Below are 27,077 nucleotides of genomic sequence, written 5' to 3' on the forward strand. Positions count from 1 at the left end.
ACCAAATTCATACCTCTGGCCACAGAGGACTGAATTTGGGCTGGACTTTCTTATGACGGTTGGGGGGAGAATGGTTCATCACAGTTGGCAAGCCTATGGGATCTCTCTAAATTTGTAAAATCCCACTCAAATGTGTTCTTCCATGCCTGGAAACACATCATCCCCTTCTCCTTTATCTATTTGCTTCATATTCATTTTCTAGGATTAACCTACAATGTAATATCCTGCAGGAAGTCTTCTCTGATTACCACCTCCAAGTATGAGTTTGTTCACATCAAATAATTGAGAAGTTTCATTTCTCTATTCTTGTTATTGCCAGCTACAACATAAACTCGAGGAGGGGAGGACACACAGCACCCAGTGGGCATGGGGGGAGGCGTACAGGTCCCCCTACTTGTACCTCTATCCAGACAACCTCTTAGAGGTGTGCTGTCTGATATGGAGCAGCAACAAGTCTCTTTTTGAATTAAAATTAATTTTAGTTAAATAAAATAAAAAATCTAGTACCTCAGTAACATTAAAAATCAGTACAAATAAAGACCAATCACAATACCATCCTTCGAGTACTCAACAGCCACATGTGACTATGCACTGGAGAGCACAGATATAGAACATTCTAACACTACAGAAAGTTCTAGCGCATTGGTGCTCATCTGGAGCGGGACTGGGTAAACTATAGCCTGTGGATCAGAAACCACATGACGCCCAAACCTGTAAGTCTGCTTCACACACAGCTGGAGACCCTCACTGACCATCTGGCCCAGTGGTTTTCAGTGCAGAGATAAGGAATCAAAAGTCCAGAGAGGGGAGGTGTCTAGCTTGAGGTCACAGAGTTGTCTAGGAGAAGGTGACGGCCTCCTATATTACACTGGTGTCCTTTTCTCTCTCTCAATGGTGGGTAAAGACTGGGGGACTATGCCACCTCCTGCCAGCCTGAGAAAGTTCAATGCTCTCTCAGCCCCAGGCATCCAGAATCCCCAGAAAGTCCTCATTTCCTTTCACAATGACCAGGGAGCCTTATCATTCCCAAGGACACTCTTCCTGACCAGGGTCAAGTTCTGCAGCTGGGTCCATTCTGGGTCAGCCACAGGAATTCCTCCTAGATGGCAACTCTGTCCAGCCTATGTGCCAAGGCGGCAAGGGACACAGGGAGTCCACTCCAGTGTGGTTACTGTGGGGGACAGACCTGGAAGGGCACAAGGGATGAAGAAGGATGTCTAGAATTCTACCCTGATTCTAGATTCCCTGCTTCTGGGTTCTGTCCAAGATAACTTTCTGCAATAATGTAAACATTTGTCTGCACTACCAAATACACTCATTATTAGCCCCATGTTGTTATCAAGCACTTAAAATGTGGCTAGTGTGTGTGAGTGAGGAACTCAATTTATCACGTAATTTCATTTTAAGTAATTAATTTATAAATAAATAACCACAGGGAGAACATTTTTGAAACATTTGAGAAAGGACTTCTGCAAATGCATAAAAACAATGAGAACACTGGTAAAAAAAAAAGGTCAAAATCAACTTTTCAGAAGTCTAGAAATTAATCAACAGCTTGTAAGAATCTGAGGAGGGTTTAGTGAAGAAACATGGTGGAATCTTGATAACGGGAGCAAACTTTGTGGCATTATAACTTGCACTATTCCCATCGTGCTCTCACAATATCCTACATAACTTTGAAAACCATCAGTCTCAGAACCATGGTAGCTGAGACAACCAGCAGCCAAGCAGACATGATGGGTTTGGAGCTCTGAAAATAGCCATCCCCACTGAACTGTCACTAGGTGACCTGCCTGGCAGCTTCTCGAAAAAGCCCCATGTTCAGGGCTTGACGTTACTTGACTCAGAGCTTGCCCAGGGAGGAAAGTCTGTCACCAGGGCACTTGCTAAAAATATTCAGGGCTGATTGTTTTCTATTGTAGCTGTCTGAGGGAGTGATACCAGCTGAGGCAGGCAATGGTGAGCCAAAAACTTAGAAGAAAAATTGGGGGAATGAGATGTCCACAGGGGGCTTTGAAAAGCTCCAGTGTATTTGCGGGCATCTAGAGGGCCACAAGTGCTCATTGCTGTGGCACGCCCAGGAAAGACTTGAGACCATCTTAATCTCTCACCTCTAGTTGAAGGGTTGGCTTAATATCTGAAAACTTGATTATGTATTACACAATATTAATAGAATAAGGGCCAATACCACGCAATCTCGACCATATATACAGAAAATAATTTTACAAAATACAACGCCCTTCATGTCTAAAAAAGAAAACACTAACAAATTAGGAATAGAAAAAAACTTTCTCAACCTATAAACAGCATCAATGAAAAACCCACGGCTAACAGCATATTCAATGGTGAAAGACTGAAAATTTCCCGCTAAGACCAGGGACAAGAAAATGATGTCTTATCATATCTCCTATGTTAATCACAGGTACTAGAGGTTCTAATGAGGGCAATTAGGCAAGAAAAAGGAATAAAAGAAACCCAGATTGGAAGGGAAGAGGTAAAACTATTTGTTTTGCAGATGAGAAGATATTGTATATAGAAAAACCTAAAAAATACACTCCTCCCCACAAATAACATGTGAATCATATCTTAATAGGTGTATAAAAAATTTAAATTGCCCCATGTGGTTAGTGGCTCCACTATTGGAGAGCACAGTTAGACTGCTGATATTTGTTGAAAGTCTCCAGAAGAGGAAGAGGAGCAGGATGCTGGAGGTTGGTGGCACCAAATGTTAATGCTTTTCTCATCCCCCAAAAACCTATGGAAGGATATGTTAGGATTAGCTGACAAGGATGTGGGGCAGAATGGGCACGATGTACGTGACTTCCAGATCAATGATGTGTCACGGGAGCTCAGAGTCATCAGCCACCAGCTCAGCCAATGCTTCCAATCTCCTCAACCTACATCAAGTCGGTGACCAGGCAGGAGTGGAAAATGTCTCACAGCTGGCTGCCTCTGTAGAACTTGGTGACCTAGAACAAACGCGAGGGAGAGTGGGTGAGGTGGAGGTCTCCTGGGGATGCAGGGCGCCACTGGAGCCAGTGAAAGATCACAGACCTTGGGGCAAGGGAGACCTGACTTCAAATCCTGGCTCTGTCCCTAACACACTTTGTGACCTTAGGCACAATACTCCCATTTCTGAGCTTCAGTTTACCCATGTGAGAAATGGGGATGGCAGCTAGGACATCACCTCTGGACACTGAGAGAACCCAGACATGCAGGGAAAGTGAAGGGTTGAAACAATCACATAACAGATGTAAGTCAGATGGAGGAATGATTGTGCCCTTAGGGCAAGGAGAGACGGGAGAGGGAGACTCCACCTGGTCTTGGGTGTCCCCGAGCAGGGCAGTGTACTCCAAGGATGTGGGCTCCGAGTTGTTGAGGTTCCAGCTGATGATGCAGAAATGTAGCTGGTACTCTCTCTGGATGGATAAACTCTGGGCTGCAGAGCTTGAAGCCACCGAGAGGAAGAGCAGACAGGTGGAGATTCTCGGCTCCCAGCACAGAGGCATGGTGGCCCACGGGGTCAGCGTGGTGGGTACAGACAGCGTCCACACTGGTGGCTGCCCCATCCTTCTCAGGCCTGGGGAGAGAGGGATGTGGGGACTCTAGAGAGAGGTCATGAAACCTCTGGGGTTGGGGGCCAGAACAGGAAGGAGGAAATGGGAGGACTGTGGGGAGACAGAGAAGGGTGGTCACAAAAGTGGTCATTAGGGGCAAATGCTCAGGGGAGGGTCTCACCTGAGGGAGAGCAGTCTGCAACTCGAGTAGAAGAGGCCCAGGCTGCTGTTCTTGAACAAGGATCCAGCTGGGGAGGAAGGAGGAGGAGCAGGAGGGACAGGGGTTGAGGGAGGGGCTGCGTGGGATTTAACCCACCAGGAGCTGCTGGGACCAGGGTCTCACCAGGCTCTGCAGGCCCCTCTCAGTGAAGTTAATCGTGGCTTAGTCTTTGATCATGTCTGAGGAATACCAGAGGGTGGAGATGGTGACGTTGACTGTGAGGGTCTTCATGTTGCGCCCCAAAGCCGCAAGACGAGAGGGAGAGCGATGGCCGTCTCTGAAAGCTGGCCTGAGACCACACCAGAGTCCTGCACTCATTATAATCTGTCGTCTTCTGTCCCAGTGGCATCACCATCCACACGTGCGTGTGGATCCACCCAAGTCAGAACCAGCATATCTGCTCAGCTCCTCCTCCCTCCCAGTAACACCCATTCACCTTGCACACTTGTCCTCACATACATTCCCTCTCTCCATACCTGTCCTAGTTCAGGTCTTAACTTCCTTCACCCGGACAAACACCCCAGCAGGCTCATTGGATGCTCTGTCTAAAGGATGTTCTACGTGGACTACTAGAAGAATCTTTCTGAAATGAATACCCCACTAGGGCCACCATTGCTCTAGTACCACCCATGGCTCCCTACGGCCTTCAGTGTTTAGTTCAACCTTCTTGACCTGGCACTCAAGGCTCTACTCAATCTGACTCCTGCTGACCTTTCAGTCTCATTTTATCCATCTACTGCGGGTTAATTATTATGCTTCATGCAACCCAAATTCGGTTCAATTCTCCCCATACGGAATGTTGTTTCTGGCCAGAGTCTTTGCTCATGGAATCCCCTCTGCCAGGAAAACCCTTCATCCTCTATTTGCCGGGGTCCCTCCTACTCATTCTTAAAGACTTCATTCTGGTGAAACTTTCTCTAGCAAGCTCTTCCCCTCCAAATTATGCCAGGTGCCTCTCCCCGAAATATCTCATATTGTATTATAATGGTGTGTTAATTTCACAAGACTAGGGGCTCTCTGAGGGCTGGTCTTAGACTGAATCGTTGGTGTAATCTTTGTAATCAGCATGAATGCCCTAAAACCAGAATTTCACACCCTGGCTTCCCAGCTCCTGGATCACAACTGGCTGGTAGGGGCTGGAGAGCTTCTCTTGCAAAGGAAAAGGCACCCCCAGATACCTGTGGTGGCTTCTGGTGGCACAGGTGACGACCAAGTATGCAGGGATGTGGTGGCCGGCTAGGGAGCTGTGGAGAGGGCTGTCAGCAAGGACGGACAGAGTGGGAGGAGCCCCTAGGCTCACACGGGCTCCATCACTGGCTGTCTCAGGACCACCATTCACAGGTGAAGCATAAATGAGAGTGAGGGGACGGGTGACTGTGTGAGCAGAGGGATGAGCAAGCCTGTGGATGAGAGGAGCCCAAGAGAGAGAGATAGGTGAACAAGAGAGACTGAACTTGGAATAGAGATAGATAGACAGGCAGAAAAATGGGAAGATGGATGGGATACCTGGAAAATGAGGACCAAGAGTGGGGCTCTAGGAGAATTAAAGTGAAAACCACGTGGGGTCAGAATGTGGTGGAGAACATATCTGTGTCTAAGGCTTTCTCACAATGGGCTGGGACTCTCCACCAGAACCCGGGAGGGAGAGAAGGGATGAATTAGGTCACTTCCAGGTGCCTCCCTCACCAAGGACAGCAGGTGAAGGAGAACAAGTGCTCCCAAACCCCAAATGCAGACGAGACATAGGAGATCAGGGCCAGGAATACTCACTGTTGGTAGTCAGGGCCACGGCTCCATAGGTGTAACCTGTGGAGAGAAGGTGAGAGGAGATGAGCAAGAGTTGGGGTGAACATAAAGAATTAAGGGAGAGGAAGGATGTAGGGACATTTGAGGGGAAAGCAGAGAGGATGAGTGGAGGGGTGTTCAGGGGGAAGGCAACTAGATGCAAGGTGGTTGGACCCAGTGATCACACAGTGATGAGAAGACTGAACCCTGACCAGGAGGATAGAGAGATGGATCATAGCTCACTTTAGAACAAAGGAGGGAACACAGAACTCCGACTGGGAGAGAGAGCGTGGCTGTAGCAGAGCCCCTCACCACTGACGTAGAGGCTGTCCCCGTCCAGGGTGAAGGAGCCCAGGTGGGTGATGCACTGGGTCTCATGGCTCAGCTCCCAGTAGAGTCACTCTCTGTCCAGCCTGGGGCCTGCAGGGGTCAGAGTGGAAGGTGCAGATGATGTCCACCACAGTGGCTGCCCCACCCTTCTCAAGCCTGGGGGAGGAAGATCATGGTGAAGTGGAATACTGAGCAGGGGTCATTCTTGGTGCCGAAAGTGAGAGAGGGGAAAGGAAGAGGCTGATGGAGATGCTGAAGGGGCTGCTCTGATGCCTGCAGGGACTATCCTAGGTGTCTCCCGTGTGAGACAACCCCCTCACAAGTAAGGCCTGACTTCTTTTAGGATGTGGAGGGGGGCCTGTGAGTGGCAAAGAGGGGTGAACACACAGACCTGGGTAAGGGGGCACCTGCAGGTCTGCACGGACAGCAGCGAGGAGCACAGTCAGTGCCCTGTGCCATCTGACACATGCAGGCAAGAAAGTACCGTTATGTTCTCTCGGTTCTACACTCCAATATCTTTTCTTTCTACTTCTTTCCTACTCCACAGCCATCATCCAGGCCTAGGCAACAATCATCTTATTCCTAATCTTATTCCCAGCACCTCCCATCTTGCATATTAAGTCTTCATTCTTAACCATGAAGTCCATTTTTACCCACATGCTTAGACCAAACCCTAATCACATCATCCTTCTACTCGCATCTCTCCAGAGTCTTCCCACTGGTCTTAGAACAGAGTCCCAAGTCACCCCTGATCTGGTCCTGCCTTTCCTCCCCTCGCTGGTGTGGCTCACACCCCTCCCCCTGTGTTGACTCCGCTCAGCCATCCCTCTTCTCAGTTCATGGACACACCAGGCTCTCTGCTTCAAGGGTGTCCTCATGCGGTTCCTCTGCCTGAAATGCTCTCTTGAACACACTCTCACACCCTCACTCCAGTCTAACCCTCTGACCAGTTAAATCCAGTCCCAACTACAGCTCTCAAGCTACATATCAGTCCTTCTCAAGAGGGCTTCACTGCCCCCTCAGGTTGATTCCCCTTGTGCCAAACTCCTACATCACTCTCATCATTAACTTTTCAAAATCCAAATTCCCAAATACAATATAAATTCCATGGAGGTGGGACAAGGTCTCTCTGGTTCTCCAGGTCCCCATGCATGTGGCCCAGGGCCTGGCTCATGAGATGAGGAACCATCCCGGTTTGTCTAGGACTGCCCTTGTTTGAACACTAAACGTCCTGTGTCCTGGAAAACCCCGCTGTCCTGAATAAACGAGGATGGTTGGTCACCATAAATTATACACTCAAAGACTATCTATTGCATGACAAGCACACATTCCCCTCAAGAACATCACAGAAAGCTAGAATGAAAAAGTCACACACACATACACACACAATTAGTAGAGGCCAACAACTAAATACAAAATTATTTAACAAGATTCTCTGCAAAGTGAATCACCAGACCGTTATTTCAGAAAAGTTTCAAGAAACAAAGTTAATTCCCTTTAGAAGGCAAGGTGGTGAGGACAGTCTTTTTGGAGACTATTGCCCTTCCCTTCAGTCTACAGTGTTGCTTAGTATTCCTCCAAATGATTTGAAATGTCATAAAGAAAAAAATGTTCTAAATGAATCTGGCTACTGGCAAATTCAATTTTAAATTTGTTATTAATACAAGGAAGTTCCAATCATCTTTTTCCCTGAATGCTCCTCTATTTCAAATTTTTGTGGAGGATTTATAGGACTTTAGAAGTCAAATTGAATGGGTCTAAGGAATGTTGCTGAGTATCCCTGCTAATATTTCATGGGATGTCTTCTAATACTACATACACATGCAAAACATTTCTGTATTTATATTATATATAAATCCTGACTTTTGAGTATTATGCAATGCAAGTAAATCTATATTTTCTACTATAATACACATTTGCAGTTATTTACGTTTGTTTCATGTGTTTTTATTTGCATATAACTGTACTTACTGAAATATTTACCACACAGAACCACACACAGCTTACCATCTTTCCATCCATCAAACATCAACAATATTTCTCAAGATACCCTCACTCTCAGTGACTCCATGTGGTGACAACCTGAGCCCAGGAAAGCCCACTGGCAGGTCTTCTGCACAGCGGAGGCTGCCGGAACCTGTTGGTACCAGGTCCACAGGGTACTCACCTGGTCACACAGAAATCCATGGATCAGCGAGGACAGGTGGACCCTGAGCCTGGTTTCACCTGAAACTTGAGCTCCACGGATGCTTTTCGTGTCTGAGGGGGGATAAAAAGCGCAAACAAGCTTTTGAGGCCTTTTATAGGGTGTTGGATGGAAAGGACAACCCCATTCACTTTTCTATTTTTGTATTTACTGATTTAACTGTAACTGTTAGCTGTGGCTGGATTTTCTCGATTCCTATCCAGCCACCTGCTGCTCCCCGAGATGGGAGAAAGCAGCTTCGTGCTGTGTGCACTTGAGTCACTCAACTCACTTGGCTGGACAGAGACTTTTTGGTGACTCTGGACACTTTAAACAAGCTTGTCATTTAGGGACCCTGTAAGTGACTCGCTGACTTGTCAACAATTTCCACACTTCATTCAAGGCTCGGGAAATTTTCAGGCCCTGGAGCAGGTTTCCCAACCTCGGCACAACTGATATTCCGGGCCAGATAAACCTGTCAGGCTGTCCTGGGCCCTGGAGGACGCTGAGCAGCATCCCTGGCTCCCCCTCTAGATGCCAGGAGCACCCCAATTGTAACAACCCAAACACCGTCTGCAGACGTGGATAAGCCCTCTGGGGAAAAAAATCACATGGAGGACGATGATCTGGACTCTGAGGAGGGGACAGCGGCTCCCGGAGCCAGGAGGAACAGCAGCCTTGGGCGCACTGAGCCAACAGCCCCGGGGGAAACGGGGCTCCGGGAGGACGGAGGGACGCCGGGCCCTGACGGGGCTTCCCCTGGCCCAGGCCCCTCCCTGGACCGAGACTGGAGCCAGGATAGCCCACCGCTCACCGAGCACCGCCCATGAGGGTGAACGTGCACGGGAATGCTGTCCGCGCCAAGACGGAACACACCGCGCAGAACGCCCCCTCCATCCATGGCGCCGCACGCGCTTCCGGTTCCAGTCTCGGGCGGGAATTCGGGGAGGACGAACGTTTGGGGGCTGCGGGTTGAGGCGGCGGGCGGGGCGAGGCCGCACACCCCAGCCTCGGGGGAAGTGTCTAGTTTCTAGAGTGAGTGAGAAGCTGGAAAGCGGGCTGGGTCAGCATCAGGGACAGGGACAAAATCTAGGGGCGGGGCTGTGTGCGGGAACCAGTTCTAGGGGCGGGATGTGGGTGGGCACAAGGCTGTGAGTGACAGCAGGCCTGGGAGGCGGTTCTGTGGGCGGGAACAAGGGTGCGGGTGGGGCAGTGATCCGGGACCAGGCTGTGGGCGGGGACGAGGTTGTGGGCGGGGCAATGAGACGGAACCAGGCTGTGGGCGTGGTCCCGGCTGTGAGCGGAGCAAGACCCGAACGTTGTGGGCGGAGACCAGTTCCAGTGGCGGGAAGAGGCGGGGATGTGGCTGGAATAATTCAGGCAGACTTCACAGGGGGAGGAAATCAGCTCCACGGGCGGGGCTGGAGGCAAGGTTTTCCGTGGACCCCTAGACTGTACAGGTAACTGGATGATGAGCAGCTGTTCTTCATTCCTTTCCCCACCTTTACACAGCCTCATAGAATGATGTGCCCATATTTAGAATTCTAAATTTTTTGTGCATTTGTTGTTAATTTCGTTAAAAAATTGGATCATATATTCCCATTTCTCTACAACTTGCTGTTCCAAGCCAGTAGATAAGGATATAACGCTATTTTAATTTTAAAAATCTGGGGGGAGGGAGACCTACGTCGTAAGTGCACGTATAGGAAAACTTCAAAGAGTGGTCCAAAGTCAATAAAATATTCTCACTCTACCACTGTCTCCCGTTACTTTTGCACAGAGATAAACACCCTTTCCTGCTCTATCCTTCCAGATATACTGTGTATATGTGGGACTGTGTATATGTTCAAGCCCAAGAGGGATGTCCCCAAGCAAAACCTGAAGCCCATGAATTGTCTCATGCATCAGAAGTTAATGATAAGAGATTTAATTTTCTGGTGGAAGGAGATGAACCAGTGATAAATCCATAGGAAGACAACAAAGAAACAAGAGAATTTTACCATTTAAAAGGTCAAAGGAAAAAGTGAGAAAGAAAATGTATTCATACTATCTGACGTAGCACATCTCTGGATAAGATTCATATGCTATAAAATGGTAAACACTTATGTCATAAAACAGTAGACATCGAATTTTGATTTATCCTAATTCATTAAATAGTTAAATTGGGCAAGGGGAATTATGTTTTTCACATATGTAGGAACTTTTCATGCTGATTTTTTCAGAGAAAAAAGCATCAATAGTCAAAAGACGAAAAATGAAAAAGCTGTATGAGTAGCTAATTTAGAAATATAGATTTTCAACCAGAAATTTAAAGTTGTTGTTTTTGGAACCAGAGTCAAGAATGGGGAAGGTAGCTTTTCATTATAAGGCTTGGAGTATTATTTGAGAGATGTGCGTATACATACACACACACGCACACACACGGGAGCCTGAATTTGTATTCCAAAGGGATCATCTAACTCTACAAAGAATTTGTAAAAAGGATTCACTTTGCAACAGTAGAACGTATTTTGAAAACTACAGACTTCATGCATTAAAAAAGCTGTCATCATCCCGGTGGAAAAATGAATGAGACATCACTTTCCAACCCACAGGGTGATAAGCATTTTACATACATTACTCTTGAGTTTTCTCACAGCAACCCATATGGAAGATGGTATTATCTATCTCCATTTTGCAGATGAAGAAACTGGTGACAGCATATTGCTAAAATTTTCATATAAGTTCTCAATAGATATTGTTTTATGTTAAAATTGGTTATTGAATTTTCTTTTCATTAATAAAATATGTGTCACACTTAGAAATAAGCAAAGGCTGTGTAAAAACAATTTAGCAAAACTACAGTTTTCTTTTGATATATTTAAATATAACAATCACTTTATTATTTTTCTGCTCTCTGCCTCACATCTACGAAGATACTTCCTATCCTAAAGGCTTACTAGAAAACTCTACTAAAAATCAAGAATCAGGGAATACCCATATTATGCAAGGTTCCTGAATACATGCAAAAAAAGCCATTATAACAAATTTTTGTACCAAAATCTTAGATCGTTCATGAACTGATAACAACACAAATCATGATTAGGCAAGGTATTTCTGTAGAATGATAAATATTTAAACTTTAGACATTTAGAAAGGTAGTTCATTACAGTAACTAATGTGTATAAGAAGAATTTTTTCAAACACACCAAGTGCCAGGAAATCATTTGACAAAATGCACTGCAACATTATTCACAATAGCCAAGAGATGGAAACTACCTAATTGTGAATCCATGGGTGAAAGGATGAAGAAAATCTGGGGCATCTATACAATGGAATATTATTCAGCCTTAAAAAGGAAGGAAATTCTGTATTCAGAATTGCTTGACTGGATAATTTCAGTAGTCATGTGCTTTCTTCCTTAGTCCCCTCTGGTCCATTCACCAACCAGGAACCAGGGTGATCCTTTTACAACGTAAGCGCAACAACATCTAATAGATCCCTAAAAGAGAATTTGGAGGTGGACTGCCTGGCTACCAGCTGTGTGACATTGGTCAATTACATAACCTCTAATGTTCCTCATCCATACAATAGAGGTTAATAGTATTGTCTTCATGGCACTGTTGTGAGGATTAAATGAGAGAATACATGTCTGATGCCTAGAAAGTGCCTGGCACATGATAAAGCATCATGAAAAATTTAACTGTAATTATAATCAAATTAAATATTGTGATGGCCTATTAATTATGTTGAACCATATGAAATTTCTAATACTCAACCATTTTGACCCATTATTATTGTTGAATAAATGATAAAACTCAGTCTAGGCAGGTTTGGTAGAGTCAAAAAGGATTGGATAAATTAAAATATTATTAGAAAAAATAAGCTTAAATAGATTGCTTTGCAATTTACAAAGCAGTTTCTCATACTTTGTTTCATTTAATCTCTATAGAATGCTTTGCAGGGTATTATTACCACTGTCTCTGAAGGAGTAACTGACTTTCCCCAAATCACACCACATTAAATAACACAATTAGAGTGGAAACATCATTTCAAGTATAAATCCCATATGATATTTTGTTTCCCCTTCAGAATATCATCGGTCCTCACAAGAAAGTGATGAAATAATGCTGATTCCTAGGAACTTAGTCTTAAAGAGACATACTCTCAGATGATAAACACTACGTCTTTGAAACAGAGCTGTTGCGAGAAGTAACTTGGAACCAATGCTTTCTGGGTTTTCAAGTCCATGATTAGACTTCTGGTAAACCATCAAAGAAGGGAAAGGGTGAAAAATATTCCAGAATGAAAAAATTTTGACATATATGTAACATTATTGATCACCTCAATATTCTCTTTTTGTTTATGGTCTGTGTCACCCTACTAGAATATAAATGCTCTTATGGTAGATCACTGCTATCGTGCAGCAAGAAGTAGGTGCTGAGTAAATATTTATTAAAGGAATGAAAGTGGCCTTGAATACATCTGCTCTTTACTCACCAGAGAACAGCCCCATAGCAGGCACATGGCATCATTAACAAAATTTTAAAAATCATAACCTTATTAGCTCCTAACCATGGATACAAGGCTCCCATTTATTTCATACTTTCTAAGTACTTAAGCATTCTGGTGTATTAGGGAGTGTTTCCACAGCCTTTCTGTAAAATAAAGCAAGATTTTTTGGCCCGTTGATTGCTGTTTCTAGCAGGGCCCATCTCTATACTTACCTCTAAACAATTTACTATAGATTTGTTATCCCAATGAACAGCGATTTGGTATGGAACCTGTTTTATTAGTGTCATGCTAAAGTAGACATTTGATGTGTCTTTAAGGGGTGATATGGATAATAATGTTGATGCAGAAGAAGACAAGTGGAAATTCTCCCTGGTCTCTGTCAAGTGCATCTGGGTGAAGGATATCTTGTTGTCACTGGATTTCAGAACTCAAAAAGACTCGTCCAACTCTTCATGTTACAGGTGAAGAAACTGAGGTCTAAAGAGGTTGAGAGATTTGACCAAGACTAATGCCTGGGACTAGAGAAAGATCCTCTGATTCTCAGCTGGCCACGTTGTCATAAGATCTCCAGCTCCAAACAGCCAAGAGAAGCAAGTCTGTTGATTTCCAGACAGAAATGATTCCCCTTCACGTTTTTACTTTTTCCCCCTTAGATGTCTGCTCTGCCGTGACAAGGAATTTATCTGATGTTTATGCTAAACTTAAGAAGATGAAAATGCTCCTGGCAAACACTTGTGATTCAGTGTGGCACTGGCGACCACAGTCATGAAAAAATGAGAATCAAAAGAATAAGAGGTAAATAATATTAGAGAAGAAGAGAAAATCTATTAATTTAGTGGGATATAACTTATAAAGTTTAGAACTGGTAAATAAGTGCAGTAAAGTATAAGGAAGCTAGATTCCTATATGAAACATCAAAAATACTGTTACATGAGCAATAATTACTTTAAACATGTAAATAATTATTCCATTCATAAGAGCAATGAATTATTTAAGATGAGTTGTTAAAATAATTGGAACTACACATTAGTTATATGAAGAAGATTATAAAGAGATACAAAGCGTGTAAAAGCTCTGATTAAATGCAGAGATATTCTATACTTGTGATTGAAAACAGTGTTTCAAAGATATCAATTTTCCAAACATTATTCAGATTCCATATGCTTCAAATCAACTTTTAAAATGATGTAGTGTTTGTTTTATAGACTAATAGATATCCATTTGTAAAATAAAACACTGGACCATCAACTAACATTAGTCACAAGTAAATCATTCCAAATGGATTATAAGGGCTAAAATTAAAAGGAAAAATCCCCCGCGTATAACAGTGGTGGATGACAATATAGAAGAATGTCCATAATCTTAAAATTAGTGAAGATATTCTTAATATATATGCTTAAAAATGTCTGGTTGAAAAGAGGAAGGAGAAAAAGTAAAATGGAACGTGATATGGTCTCTGATTTTCTTTCAGAGATTTAATCTAGAGAAAAATATTCCAGTCTACGATATTGGATAAAGACATAGAAATCTGTGATAATTACACAAATAATGAAAGGACATATATAAATGGTAGCATAATGTATCAACTAGCTTCTGCTGTATAACAAACCAACCTAAAATTTGGTGGCTACAAATAAGAATAGTTTACTTTTTCTCAAGATTCTGTGGGCTAACTGGGCAGTTATTTTGATCTGGACCTATTGTTGGCTCAGCTGGGATTGGCTGGTCTAGGACGGCCTTACTCACATATCTGATTGTTGACTTGAAGTCACCTGGAGTAATAGAGATATGCAGTCTATCTAGACTCATTCACATATTGATGGCCTCAGGCTTCCCAAGGGCAGACAGAGAAGGACAAGTACCAACAATGAGCAAGTGGTTTTCATGCCTTTGCTTATGTCATTTGTTCATGTCCCATTGGCCAAAGCAAGTTACAAGGCCAAGTCTACCCAGAGTCAACGTGGGATGCTACGACCAAACAGACAGTGGGAGAAGACTAATATGTGGCCATTTTCGTAATCTTTCACACATAATTTTAGATGAGAATTAGTATGAATGTTTTTGTATTTGTTCATTTGAATGCCCAAGGAAAATTGTACAAAGCCAAAACAAACGTAAAGCAAAAAGTTAAGTGGAGATGTAAGGTAAGTTTAGTTGGTACTTAAAGTGGATCTGCAAAAATGTGGTAGTTTATTTTTCAAGTGTAGACAAGTTCTTGTGACCTATGAAAATAACTTACATTTCGATTATTTTCTCGCTGAATGTGTTTAATTCGTTAACACATATGATGTGTTTCTCTCTGGCCTTAGGAAAATAACGTAGCACTTGGGAGCAAAGATGCAGCCTAATAGCCCCACACTGGAGGCCAAGATGGAGCAGACATCCACGGCCACCATGACCTTGCGCTTGGTGCTGTGGTAGACGGGGAGGAAGGTGACCCAGACACTGCAGAACACCAGCATGCTGAACGTCAGGAACTTGGCTTCATTAAAGGTGTCAGGCAGGTTCCAGGCCAGGAAAGCCACAGTGAAGCTGCCCAGGGCCAAGGAGCCCAGGTATCCCAAGACACAGTAGAAAGCAGTGACCGAGCCCTTGTTGCACACGATGAAGATGTGGCGGTGTTCAGAGTGTGCATCTGTGTCAATGAAGGGAGGAGAGGTTCCGAGCCAGATCCCACAGAGACTCAACTGGATAAAGGAGCAGATGGGAAGGATGAAGTTAGGTTCCTCTGACACCAACCACTGCCACATCCTTCTCCCTGGTGCAGTGACCTTGAAGGCCGCAGCCACAGTCATAGTTTTGGCCAAGACACGGGAAACAGCCACAGTAAATACAACTCCAAATGTGATTTTTTGAAGACTGCAGGTGGCTGTCTTGGGACGACAACTGAAGAGGAAGGAGCAGAGGAAGCAGAGGGTGAGGGAGATTAGCAGGTTGTAGCTGAGAGTCCGATTATTGGCCTTGACTATGGGAGTGTCTTGGTGCTTCACAAAGACCCCCGGACCACAGCTGTGAGGACAGAAAAGCACAGAGCTGTGCAGGTCAGGGCCATCCCCAAGGGGTCCTCATAAGCCAGAAAGGTCACAGCTTTTTTGAGGCAGCAATCACACCCTCTGTTGGCATACTGATGATCTGGACACTTCACACACTGATCCATGTCGGGGGAGAGATGCAAAGTGTCCTCAGCCCAGGTTCAGTCATTCTCTCTCATTCGCATGCCCCCAAAGAAGGCATTGGGTAAGTTTAGCCAATTGTCTTCCTTTGTTGCTCCAGGCACCAAATAACAGAATGCTCTGCAGAGAACCATTCCCAGTTAATTCTGCCTATCTTATTTATGGTTAAGTAAACAACGCTATTATCCTTATCAGTATTTATCTTGCATATTCATGAAAGCAATTTTTTTCTCAGCAGAAAACCAAAAGTGCTCCCTGTCTCTCTGAGCTATACCCCTGTAAGATATGGCCTAGATTCACTCGTTCAATGAGCAAGCAGTTACTGGGAAACCTCCATGAGGCAGATAATATGCTACATTCTAGGGAAATAGAGATGACCAAGTCATAGACCTCACTCCTTGGCAGTTTCAAAATGAGACCCTTTCTACCATCTAAAATGATCTCCAAAACATTTCATCTTCATTTCACTTCCACCACTTCTGTTAAGATTTTAGTCACTTCTCTCCTATGTTATCATAAGATTCTTTTACTCTGGTTCCCTGCCCTTGTCCTGCATCACAAGTGATACTTCTACATGTAAGTGGGATCATGTTTATCCTCCATTAAAAAATCCGACAAACTCTTAGGAAGACCAAAAAGACTGTCTAACCTTGGTCTTTCCTACCTCTACTACCTCTGTTCTGATTTGTAAGATTCCCAAATCTTCATGTGGTTCTGAAACTGTTCCGTGCCCACTCATCCCTTCAGGTATAAATACATGCTTTTTCCTTCTACAGGGGCATTGCTCCTTCCTCTTTACGTCCCTTTAAATTCTCTCACTTTTCACGTTTAGAACTACAATCTGCCTGATAATGTTTTCTGTGGATGGTGTGAGGTAGGGTTGGCGAGTCATTGTCTTCTTCATGAAGACAGCCAATTTTCCCAACATGGTTTTTTGAAAAGTCTTTCATTTTCCCACTCCTCCTCAGTGTTTCCTTGTAAATCAGACGTGTATACATGAGTCCCTATATGAGCAGCTTGTATCTGAACTTACCATTTGGTTCCGTTGATTTTCTTGTTTATCCCCTTGATGAACCTCCTCTATTGTGATGCTATAATACTTGATGTCAGGTAGAGTAAGTCCTCCCACTCTATTCATTGCCTTCAAGATTTTCTTAGCTAAGTTTTTCCTTTATCATTTCCATAAGGATTCTATCAATTTTAATTTCCACAGAACGGGTCCTCATTTTAGCTGCAATTTTGTGGAAGCTGTAGATTAATTTGGACAGTTGTGATATCTGTTGAATTTTGAGTCTGTTCAGTCACGAATTTGATTTATCCCTCCAATTCTTTCAGTCTTCCTCCGTTTTTCTAAATGCTGTTCTATAAATTTATGGACAGAAATCTTTTGAAAGTCTCATTACAGTTATTTCTAGGTACTTCATACTTTAAGATGTTGTAAATGTCATTTTTTAAAATTTAAATTTTGAATGCTTATGACAGGTAGATGGAAGCCAAACTTTCTATATTAACCTTGTATTCAGCCACCTATAAACTCAGTTAATACCTTAATTTATATAGATTTTACATTTATACCATAATATCATCTGAAGATAACATCAATTTTACTTCTTCCTTTGAAGTAAATTATTCCTTTTGTTTCTTTTCCTGCCAATATTGTATCAGGCAAGACCTCCAGCAAAATGGCTTATAGAGGCAGTGATGTTGAACATTCTTCTCTTAATCTTGCTTTCAACAGTGTAAGACAAAGTTCCATTCTGTGAATACTGTGTATGGGAGTAAGAGAGTTTCCTTCTGTTCCTGATTTGGTAAGTGTTGTTTCTGTTGTTGTTGTTTGTTTTAAAATATGAATAGGTGTTTAATTTTACTAGTTTTTCTTAACAGTTATTGAGATTATTATTTCTCTTTTTTCAGAGATTAGTGTACTGAATTACATTGCATGAACCTAATTTGGTCATGGTATGTCCTTCTTATAAAATATAGCTAGATTTGGAACCTTGATTTGATTTGATTTTTTTTTTTAGGATAAATGAATTTAATCCAAGAAAGAGAGTGGCCTGTAATTTCCTTTCCTACAATGATTTTGTTAGATTTTGGTTCCAATGTTAATCTAGTCTCTCAAAGTGAGTCAAAAAGTTTTCACTTTTTCCTATTCTCTGGAAGAGTTTGAGTAGATGTATATTATTTTTTACTTGAATATTTGGGCAGATTCATCATCTTTGTACCAAATAAATAGCTTACAATAAAATTTTGTAGAAATGTTTTAAAGGATGGTCTCAATTTCTGTAATAGGTATTGCAATATTCAGATATTTCATTTTTTCTTGAGGCAGTTTGGTAACTTTTATTTGCCTAGAAATTTGTGAATTTCCTCTAAATTTTCATTGTATCAACATGATGTTATTTACGTTTTCTTCATGTTAAAAATTTTCCATATGATCTGCACAGATTACTCCCTTTTCAGCCTTGGTATTATTTTGTTGTAATTTTTATCTTCTTTTGAACACTGGTACTAGGATTTTATTGAGCATATTTGTTATTTATTAGAATCTAATTTAGTTTTATTTAACCTTTTGATGTTTGTCTTTTATTTTGTTAACACTTCCTCTAATATTTATCATTTTGTGTTTTCTCTTTTCCTTGTGTTTACTTTTCTGCTCTTTTTCTAGTTTGTGATGAATGCTTAGAACTTAGAAATTCAACCTTTCTTTATTTAAATATATACAATAATATATAAATATATATAATCTAGGATTATATATTTCTCTTTAAGGATAGATTTAACTCCACCTCTTAAGATTTGATGAATAATATTTTTAATTGGAAATACATTCTAATTTCCATCATAGTTTACTCATTAATCATCGGTTGTTTACAAGTGTATTTATTAATCTCCAAGCATGTAGGAATTGAAGTTAGTGGACGTAGTGTTCTTTAGATGTGCGTATGGAACATATACCAAAACTTACCACATGCCAAATGTGCACGTGGAAACTTTATCTAAATAGACGACATGCCAGACTATATCATCAATCTCAGTACATTTGAAAAAAATTGAAATTATACAAAAGATGTTGTGAAATTAAGCTTCATATCAATCACAAAAATAAAATTAGATAAAGCCAATATTGAGGGGATTCCAGCATTGCACCGTTTAATATCATAAATCTGAGTAATTCCAAGATGTTAATTATTGTATGAAAAATCTTCAGTTTTGGTATTCTGTCCCTCTTCTATTTCATGACCCAACTCCCAAAGCCACATTGTCTGTGTTCTAGTCATGTTGAACCTTTTCTCAGTTCCCTAGAATACTAAATGCAGGGCTAATTTGCCAGTTTCTGACATTTCTAAGATTTCCACCAAGAATTTAATCCGCTTTCATTAGTCTGATATAATACTAATGCTATTGCCTCTATGAAGAAGTCCATGACACTTCCCTCCCCACAAACTTATATACTATCACTTATTTCATCCCATGGGTCTCTGTGTACCTATATTGCAGCCCTATGTCACCACCCTGAATTCGCATCACTGCATGTTGTCTCCCCTACTCACCTGTGAACTCGAGGAGATCAGAAACCAAGCTGTACCATAAGCTCATTGTACACTATGGAAATACTTACTTCTTAAATCAAACACAACCTTTCTGAGCTCCTGTTCTGTGCCAAGAACAGCATCAGGCACTGGAAAAATAAGGATTTGTTCAATGTGATATAAATGTAGCTTTAAAGAAGATTAAAAGTAAGGACTTACAATACCATGTGTTAGATTCCATGAGAGAGATTTAAGTTAGTTACTGTGGAGTGGTCATAAAGGGTTTCCTTGAGATCATAATGCTTGCAAAGATGCTAAAACGAGACAAGCAAGCTAGTTCAAGGTAGAGAAAGAGTGTATCATTTTGGGAGGAAATATTATTGGCTATAAAAGTTAAATTACTAAATGGAGGAAGGCAACATTTTGACCCTGCAGTCCTCATCACAGCGTTTCCGTTTCTTTGGGAGAAGGGGGCATACAAAAGAGAGGTGGAGAGCCAGCCCTGATAGCCTAGTGGTGAAAGTTCAGTGCTCACCACTTCGGTGGCCCATGTTGGTTTCCTGGTCATGAAACCACACCATCTCTCTGTGAATTGCCATGCTGTGGTGGTGGCTCACATAGAAGAACTAGAATGATTTACAACTAGGATATAAAACTATGTACTACAGTTTTTGGGACAATAATAAAAGAACAAGATTGGCAAGAGATGTTAGATAGCTCAGGGCAAATGTTTCCCTTCAAAAAAAAAAATAGAAGTGGAGAATGCTGCTGCAAGGCATATCCTCACCTATCTCATTGGAAATCACATTCTCTGGGCTGGGAATGCAAGCAATACAACAGGAAGCCCTGCTCTCTTGAGGGCTCTTCCTGAATCCCAGAGTGCAACTCTCACTGCATACAGAGTGTGGAGTCTGGAGAAAATCAGATAACACTTGGTAACAGCTGTGACTTTTACCTAATTTTCCCGTAACTAGAGTGTTTTAGAGTGTTGAACCTTAACAAACTTAATCTTGAAATATCTAAATCCAATTCATTGGTTGGACGCCATGTTTATTGTATGATATCAAACACTGGTACACCTCAGAAATACTGTGGGTTTCTTTCCAGAGCACCACAATAAATCAAATATTGCAATAAAGTGAGTCAGACCAATTTTTTGATTTCCTAGTGCATAAAGAATTTATGTATAGACTATACTGTAGTGTACTAAGTGTGCAGTAAAATTATCCCTAGAAAACATGTACATAACTTAATTAAAAAAAAAATATTCCTGAAAATTACTAACCACCTTCTGAACCTTCAGCAACTTGCAATCTTTTGCTTATGAATGTCTTGCTTCCATCTTGGATTGTTGGTAAATGAAAAAATTACTTCAGTTGGAAGTGAATTGTTAAATTCCCATATGTGGCCCTTTATGAAGCTCTGAGGGGGCACAAAACCCCAACAAGATTTTGGTTATTCATGTGTGGTGTAAGCAATTGTGATTGGGTTCAACCCACCTCAGTAAATCCCGTGTCCCACTCAATCACCGCCTCAGATAAAGACAATTCTTGACCACGTGGAGCCTGTTGGAAATATTCTCCTACTTTTACCTTAAGTCCAAGACCTTTGGGAAAATTCCCAAAGCTGAGAATGGTTTACTCTGAATCTCATTTTCCTTCATCAGCCAAATTCACTGAGTCACCAGCAGGATTGTTAAGTTCTATGTTCCTCAGAAAAAGATGCAGCTAAAAGAGACACATCATCCTGTGGTGAAGTGGGCCCGGGTGTTAAAGAGAAAAACCCTGAATTGGGGAAAGCCTTTCATTGTCTGTAATCCTTGCTTCATAATTTACCTTTATTACAAGTATCCAATGAAGTAAAGCAAATGAAATCATATGGAGAACTAAAATATCATAATGTTTCTAAAATATCAGTTAGTTTCAAGAGATAATGCCTAAAGACAAGAATATTAAGATGATCAGTGGTGATAAGATTCAGACAAATCTCGAGTACAAGGTACAATCTAGCCACCCTCATGCACTCTCTGAATTTTCCCAGACCATCAATCTGCAAAATGATGTTAGCAATACCTAAAGTTGTTGCAGAATTAAATGAGATCATTTATGTAAAGTATTCACTATGATGTTCAGCACCAGATAGGCACATGAAGAACAAGTTCTCTTCTTGTCATTGAGGAGCTTCATGGGAGAAGACAGGATATTCCCTATTGAAACGTTAGGCAAGAAGGACGTTGGGATCCTTTGTAACACAAAGCATTGATATTGACTCATAGCTCACTTCCTCGTTGCCACTAGAACCTTCTTGTAGATGTCTTACTACTCAAGACTAGATATACCTCCTAGAGAGTGAAACAAGTATAGAAACTCTTGTGCTTTTCTAGGAGAAAGAATCCTAACTGCTTGGTTTGAGCACCTGTGGAACCATAAGAAAGTCACTTTTACGAGTGTACATTCTGTTAAGTCGAAGAGACTTTACCTGCCAGGGACAAAACACCAGACCTTCCCCATTTCACGTTGGCTGCATTTCTGCATGTTGAAGAAGCATCTTGTGAAGGTTCCAGGCCACAGCATACACAGCATTTTACATACTTTAACTCCATTTAGTCATGCTTGTGTCAAAAATCTGCCAAGGCAGCCATCCTAAGGAGGCATTAGGTGGACAATTCTCCGGTGTTTTACAGTAAGACTCAGAAATCGTGCAAGGAATAAAGGGAAACCACAACATAGTGAGGTAAATGTCTTCTGGATCTTTGGAAGGGTTAACTGTCTGGATAAAATTTTCAAAGACAGGGACCTCACTATGGTGGTGTGAAAAAATGAGAGTCCCATGGAATGAGTCGAGGATGAAATCTCTCTCACTGTGGATAAAATCCCACTCTGATGTCGTGACCCAGACTTTCCATATCACTAAATACTCCCAAGTAGAAAAGCTCAATCTTATGAGAGAGTTGGCATCATCATAAATGATAACCATATTCCCTTCTGTTTCCTCTACTTGCAAATCATATGGCCATGTCCTTGAGTAATATGACCTTTCAGTCACAGGAAACTTTTCCACAAAGGCTGCACAGATTCCATTCCTGTCCATCTCTCCTCTCAAGTCTTAGAGAAACACAACACCTTTCTTGTCTTCCGAGATGACCAGCCCCACCCAGATCCAACTGAAATGAAGCAGCAAAGAGTCCATGACAATGGCTAGAGATGTGTCCCTGGGGCCCATGTAATAGAGAGATGGAAACTGCTTATCATCATTCAGGGTAAGATCAAAAGGACCATAAGTAAGCTAAAACGAAAAGACAATTGGAAGCAATATGAGGAAGGGGATTGGCAAAAATCAGACTCTCAGTCTTGAAGGCTGTTCAGCAACACCTGGAGTGGTAGAAGGGGACTATTGCTCATTTCATTTTCTAATCATTTTCCACTCCCTGAAAGCTTTCTATAAAATAAGATCAGTCAGAGTTCCAGGAAATTGTTTTGTCTCCTTCCTCCTCAACCTTCTCTCTACTCCAAATAAAGGAAATGTCATACTCGATCGAGGTCCTGTACACGGACCCTTTGAGATCATATCTTTTGAGAGATGCACAAACCCAGTCTCCTCCTCTCTTCCTTTTTAGGCCTCTGAGAATGGCACCAAAGGAGACGTGGTTTCATCTCCCCCCATCCCACCCAGTCTTACCTGTGGAAATTTGTACAGTTCCAGCAGTGTTCCAATCTAGGCAGAAATTGCCCAGGTAGTTCCTGTAAGGACCGCTAGAGACTTACTCTCTCTCCTGCAGTCGTAATTAGGGATGTCCTTGTCCAACCCTGAGAGCCAAATCAGGGAACTCTCCAATGTCCTCCTTTCACTGGGCAGGGCATTACAGAGATCAAATCCCAGAGACATGTTGGGCAAGATATGAGGGTTCCTGTTGATTTCCTCAATGGCAAAAACCAAGGCCAGAACATACTAGTAGTTCTTGTACTGAAACCTGCATAGAGGGATAAGGATCCTTAGGGAAAATACTCAAAATGATTTCCTTCAAATGCAATACAATGACTTTATTAAAATGAATTTGCTATTGATTGGAATGTCTGTGGCAACAGATGGCACTCCTGAAGCCTTAGAATTTATAACTAAAGAAAATCACAGGAGTCCAGCTGTGGAACGTCCTTAGTGAATTCCACACTCATGAAAGAAACTGGCTAAATACACAGAAGAAATTACAATGAATGGAAAAACAGATCACATTCAGAGTAGACTTGTAAATGGCTCTTTGGTTCAGGATCCAAAATGCTTGTTTATATGAGCACACCATAAAATCCTTCCTAGAAGAGCAACAATATTAGCATGAGATTGGAGTAAGCCCTGGGGAGGAAGAATAGTTGCAACTGGAAGATACGTTAGAAGCATAGACGCATGACATGTGCACGTTGTGAATGGTGCAACAGAAGGTTGTCAATGAAATTGCCTAAACCTCTGTCCCCTCAAACCTGTGCGTCTGCCACCATCAAAACCAGGAAACTAAGGTTAACTTCAGAGATCCAATGAAGGAGGAATCATCAACAGGCAGGAACAATTGAAAGAATCAAGAAGGACTGAAGGGAATAGAAACACTTAGGAATCTAAGAGACACAGCATTGTAAATTTTAAAAAGCTTCTCATCCATTTCTTATTTTAAAAATATAAAATTAAAATTAATCATTAACATCTTTAACGGTACCTATTCCCGATAGCCCATATTGTCTTCATCTTTTCTACAGACTTTCTATACACAAATAACACATAAGCCAAAGAAAATTCTCTGCATTTCTATTGCCTGGGATTTGTAATAGCATCAAGAATAAAATAGAGCAGTCACTTGTATTTATTTCAAGTGTTCTATTATTTGAGGATTGATTATTACCCTAGTTCATGCTCATTGCTTGTTAATGCTCCCCCTGTCCTTGTGAAGAATAGGTGTTCTTCACTTGTTAGGTATAGGGTTCGATGTGTATCCATTAAATGCAACTTGCTAATTTGTTTTTCAAATACTCTATTATTAGATATATGTTATTCTTTGTCTCAGAGGAAAGTTGAAATTCTTCACTATGATGATATATTATGTCTACCTCTCCTCGTCCTCTGCCTCCTTCCCCTGTACTTCCTCCTCCTCCTTCTCCGATTTTTCTTCTTGTCTTCTCCTTCTTCTCCTTCTCCTCCTCTTCCTTCTCCTCTTTCCTTTCCTAGTTGAGGCTATATTATCTTCACATGGCATCGTGTGTAGTACAACGACTATATCTTCATGCTAAGTTGAACTTATATACCATTGGGGATTAACCACTTAATTCCTAATGATGCTTTTTTCCTCATCTGTTTTATCTCATATTATTATAGCTACCCTGGGTTGATTTTTGATTGCTATTTTCCTAGCATATCTTTATATCTTCTATTCTGTTTTGAATTTCTAGTTTTCCATGTTTTTTAGTTTTCACAAGACTTGTAAACAAGATACAGCTAAATTTATCATTGTCGCATCAAATTTAACAATCTGTATTTAACTGGAGAATTTATTCCATTTACATTTGTTGTGATTATTTATATCCTTCTTTTGCTCCCACTATGTTTTCCTTCTATTTTTTCCACAAGTTTTATTATGTTATTTCCCTTTAAAATTTATTCATTTATACTTGTTTTCCATATTCTATTGTATCTCCTCTATTTGGGTGAGAGTTATATTCTCTACTTCTATTTTACCACCAGCCCACATTGCCTGAAGTGGATATAGTTTCTCATCTCCTGAGAAATTTATAGACCCTTTAACTTTCAGTTTTACCCTAATGAATCACTTGTTTTTGTTGTACAGTACTTTATTTCTCCTTTTTCTTTACTTTCTCTCATCATATCCATATCTAAATTATCTTTCATGTTTTTTAGTTCCTTGTCTTTCTATAAATTTGGTTTTCTATTCTCTCTTCTGTTGTAGAACCCATCTATGAAGTTTTAAAACTCAACAGTTATGTATTTTTCATCTCTTAAATTTCTATAAGGCCCTTTGCCAAATATGTCAGATCATTTCTAGAGTCTCCTGTTTGATTTTGTTATTCCATTTTTTGTTGTTCCATTTTTTTATACACAGTTATTTTATAGCTTGAAGTTGGTAAGTATAATAGTGAAGGTTTTAGTGTTTAAATCTATTGTTTTACTTTTAATTTTCTTATGTCATATGACTCTTATCGACAATGGCATGTATTCCTTATTTGTTTGGAGAACTTTGATTATGAGCTCATATTTGTCTGATTTTAATGTGTACAGAATGTAAGGCTTTAGTTTATATTCTTTCCTCCAGAAAAGTATGTCACTTGTTTCTGCTCACAGTCATGTGAGATGACACCAAGCTAAGTGCCTTTTTTGTGTGACTCACAACTAATCTGTGACTCCCAGATTCATTCTCTCAAGTCACTGGTGACTCAAAGACAAATCCTTTCATTAGAGGATCATACTGGCCTTTGACCACTGGGTGAATCCAAATTTGTCTAGTGCTTACAATTTCCTTCTTCTGTCCTTTGAGACTTGGCTTACATCATGTAAATTCAAGAATAAAATAACATTATATTTTATGGAAGATAGTGTTATGTGGAGGGAAACTCCTTTGAGGTATCTAGTCCTCCATACTCCTAGTATTTCATTCTTTTGGATACTTCTTTGCATTTCTTTCTTTCAATAAAAATTCTTTCTTTAACTTGAAAAGAAAATAAATTTTAAAATCAAACGTGTGAGCTTGGGAGTATAGAAATAATTTACACGCTATTCAACCAAATAAGTTTAAGATATAGAAAATTTTACAGTAATGTATGTATGGATTATGTACATTTAACTGAAACTAAGAACCTCTATTTAGAACATATTTAATCAAGTTTTAGGAGAAGAATCATTGAGATGCACACTTCAGGAACATTCTGTTTCTGTGAGGTGCACACATACTACAAATATACCTGATCGTCATGTGACAAGCCATGATATGGCCAACTTTAGTTCAACTTAGTTCAGGTGTGATATGGTCAATTAAACTTGAAGAAGGGAGAGTGTCCAGAGTGTCCAGAAGCCCCATGTGTTTCCAATGTTAGAGCCTTAAATACTGAGAACAAGGAAGAATGGTGCAGGTGTTGTATAAATAAATTGCAATGTCTAAAGAGCAGAGAACAGCATCCACATTAAACTTATTGCAGATTGTGTCACATTTCTGAAGATAAAGCACCCCTTTAGAGGAAAAATGAAGAACGCTTTTGTGTCAGTTGGGGCCTCCAAATGTTGATGTGGAGTTAGGAGTACAAGAAGATTATTGTGGCATAACAATTGTGAAAAATCAAAGGCTTGGGTAGGGACAGCTCGCACACTCATATACGGATTTTACTGCCTCTGAAATGAAAAAAAATAAGGAATGTTAGGCAGAGAAGCTTTGAATCACAATGTGGAGATGCTAGTCTCCACCCGAGACCTACTGAATCAGAATGTTTGGGGTGGGGTATAGCAAACCTTCTGTGTTTTAACAAGGCTTCCAGAAAATTCAGATCCATAATCAAGTTTGAAGTTGACGGGTTTCAAAAAAAAACACTGTACCAAACAAGTGAACACTGAAAAATTAAAACAATTGTCTCAGTACTTTGTGTTAATGTGATTTTTAAAAAATGCAAAACACAAACTACTTTAAAGAATGTGTATAAAATTTAAAACCATCTTGAATCAAGAGTTTAATCTATACTTAGAGACACTGGATTTGGAGAAAAAGAAAAGAAGTAAAATACTAATTAATTTTTCATCTAACATTGAGGAGGCAGTGAG

At 41.1% G+C, this 27,077-nt stretch overlaps 2 long non-coding RNA genes across 2 annotated transcripts; both read right to left on the reverse strand.

Annotated features, from left to right (window-relative positions):
* Positions 1 to 3,411: 3,411 nt before the first annotated feature.
* Positions 3,412 to 3,945, reverse strand: LOC131401731 (uncharacterized). Its single transcript, XR_009217904.1, has 3 exons — positions 3,901 to 3,945; positions 3,739 to 3,805; positions 3,412 to 3,580 (listed from the first exon to the last, which is right to left on the reverse strand). It is a non-coding gene; the product is annotated as an uncharacterized LOC131401731 (long non-coding RNA).
* Positions 3,946 to 5,561: 1,616 nt separating this feature from the next.
* Positions 5,562 to 8,269, reverse strand: LOC131401730 (uncharacterized). Its single transcript, XR_009217903.1, has 3 exons — positions 8,060 to 8,269; positions 5,875 to 5,982; positions 5,562 to 5,583 (listed from the first exon to the last, which is right to left on the reverse strand). It is a non-coding gene; the product is annotated as an uncharacterized LOC131401730 (long non-coding RNA).
* Between the last annotated feature and the right edge of the window lie 18,808 nt (positions 8,270 to 27,077).

This window comes from Diceros bicornis (assembly GCF_020826845.1).
Source record: "Diceros bicornis minor isolate mBicDic1 chromosome 13 unlocalized genomic scaffold, mDicBic1.mat.cur SUPER_13_unloc_1, whole genome shotgun sequence".
Lineage (NCBI taxonomy): Eukaryota > Metazoa > Chordata > Mammalia > Perissodactyla > Rhinocerotidae > Diceros > Diceros bicornis.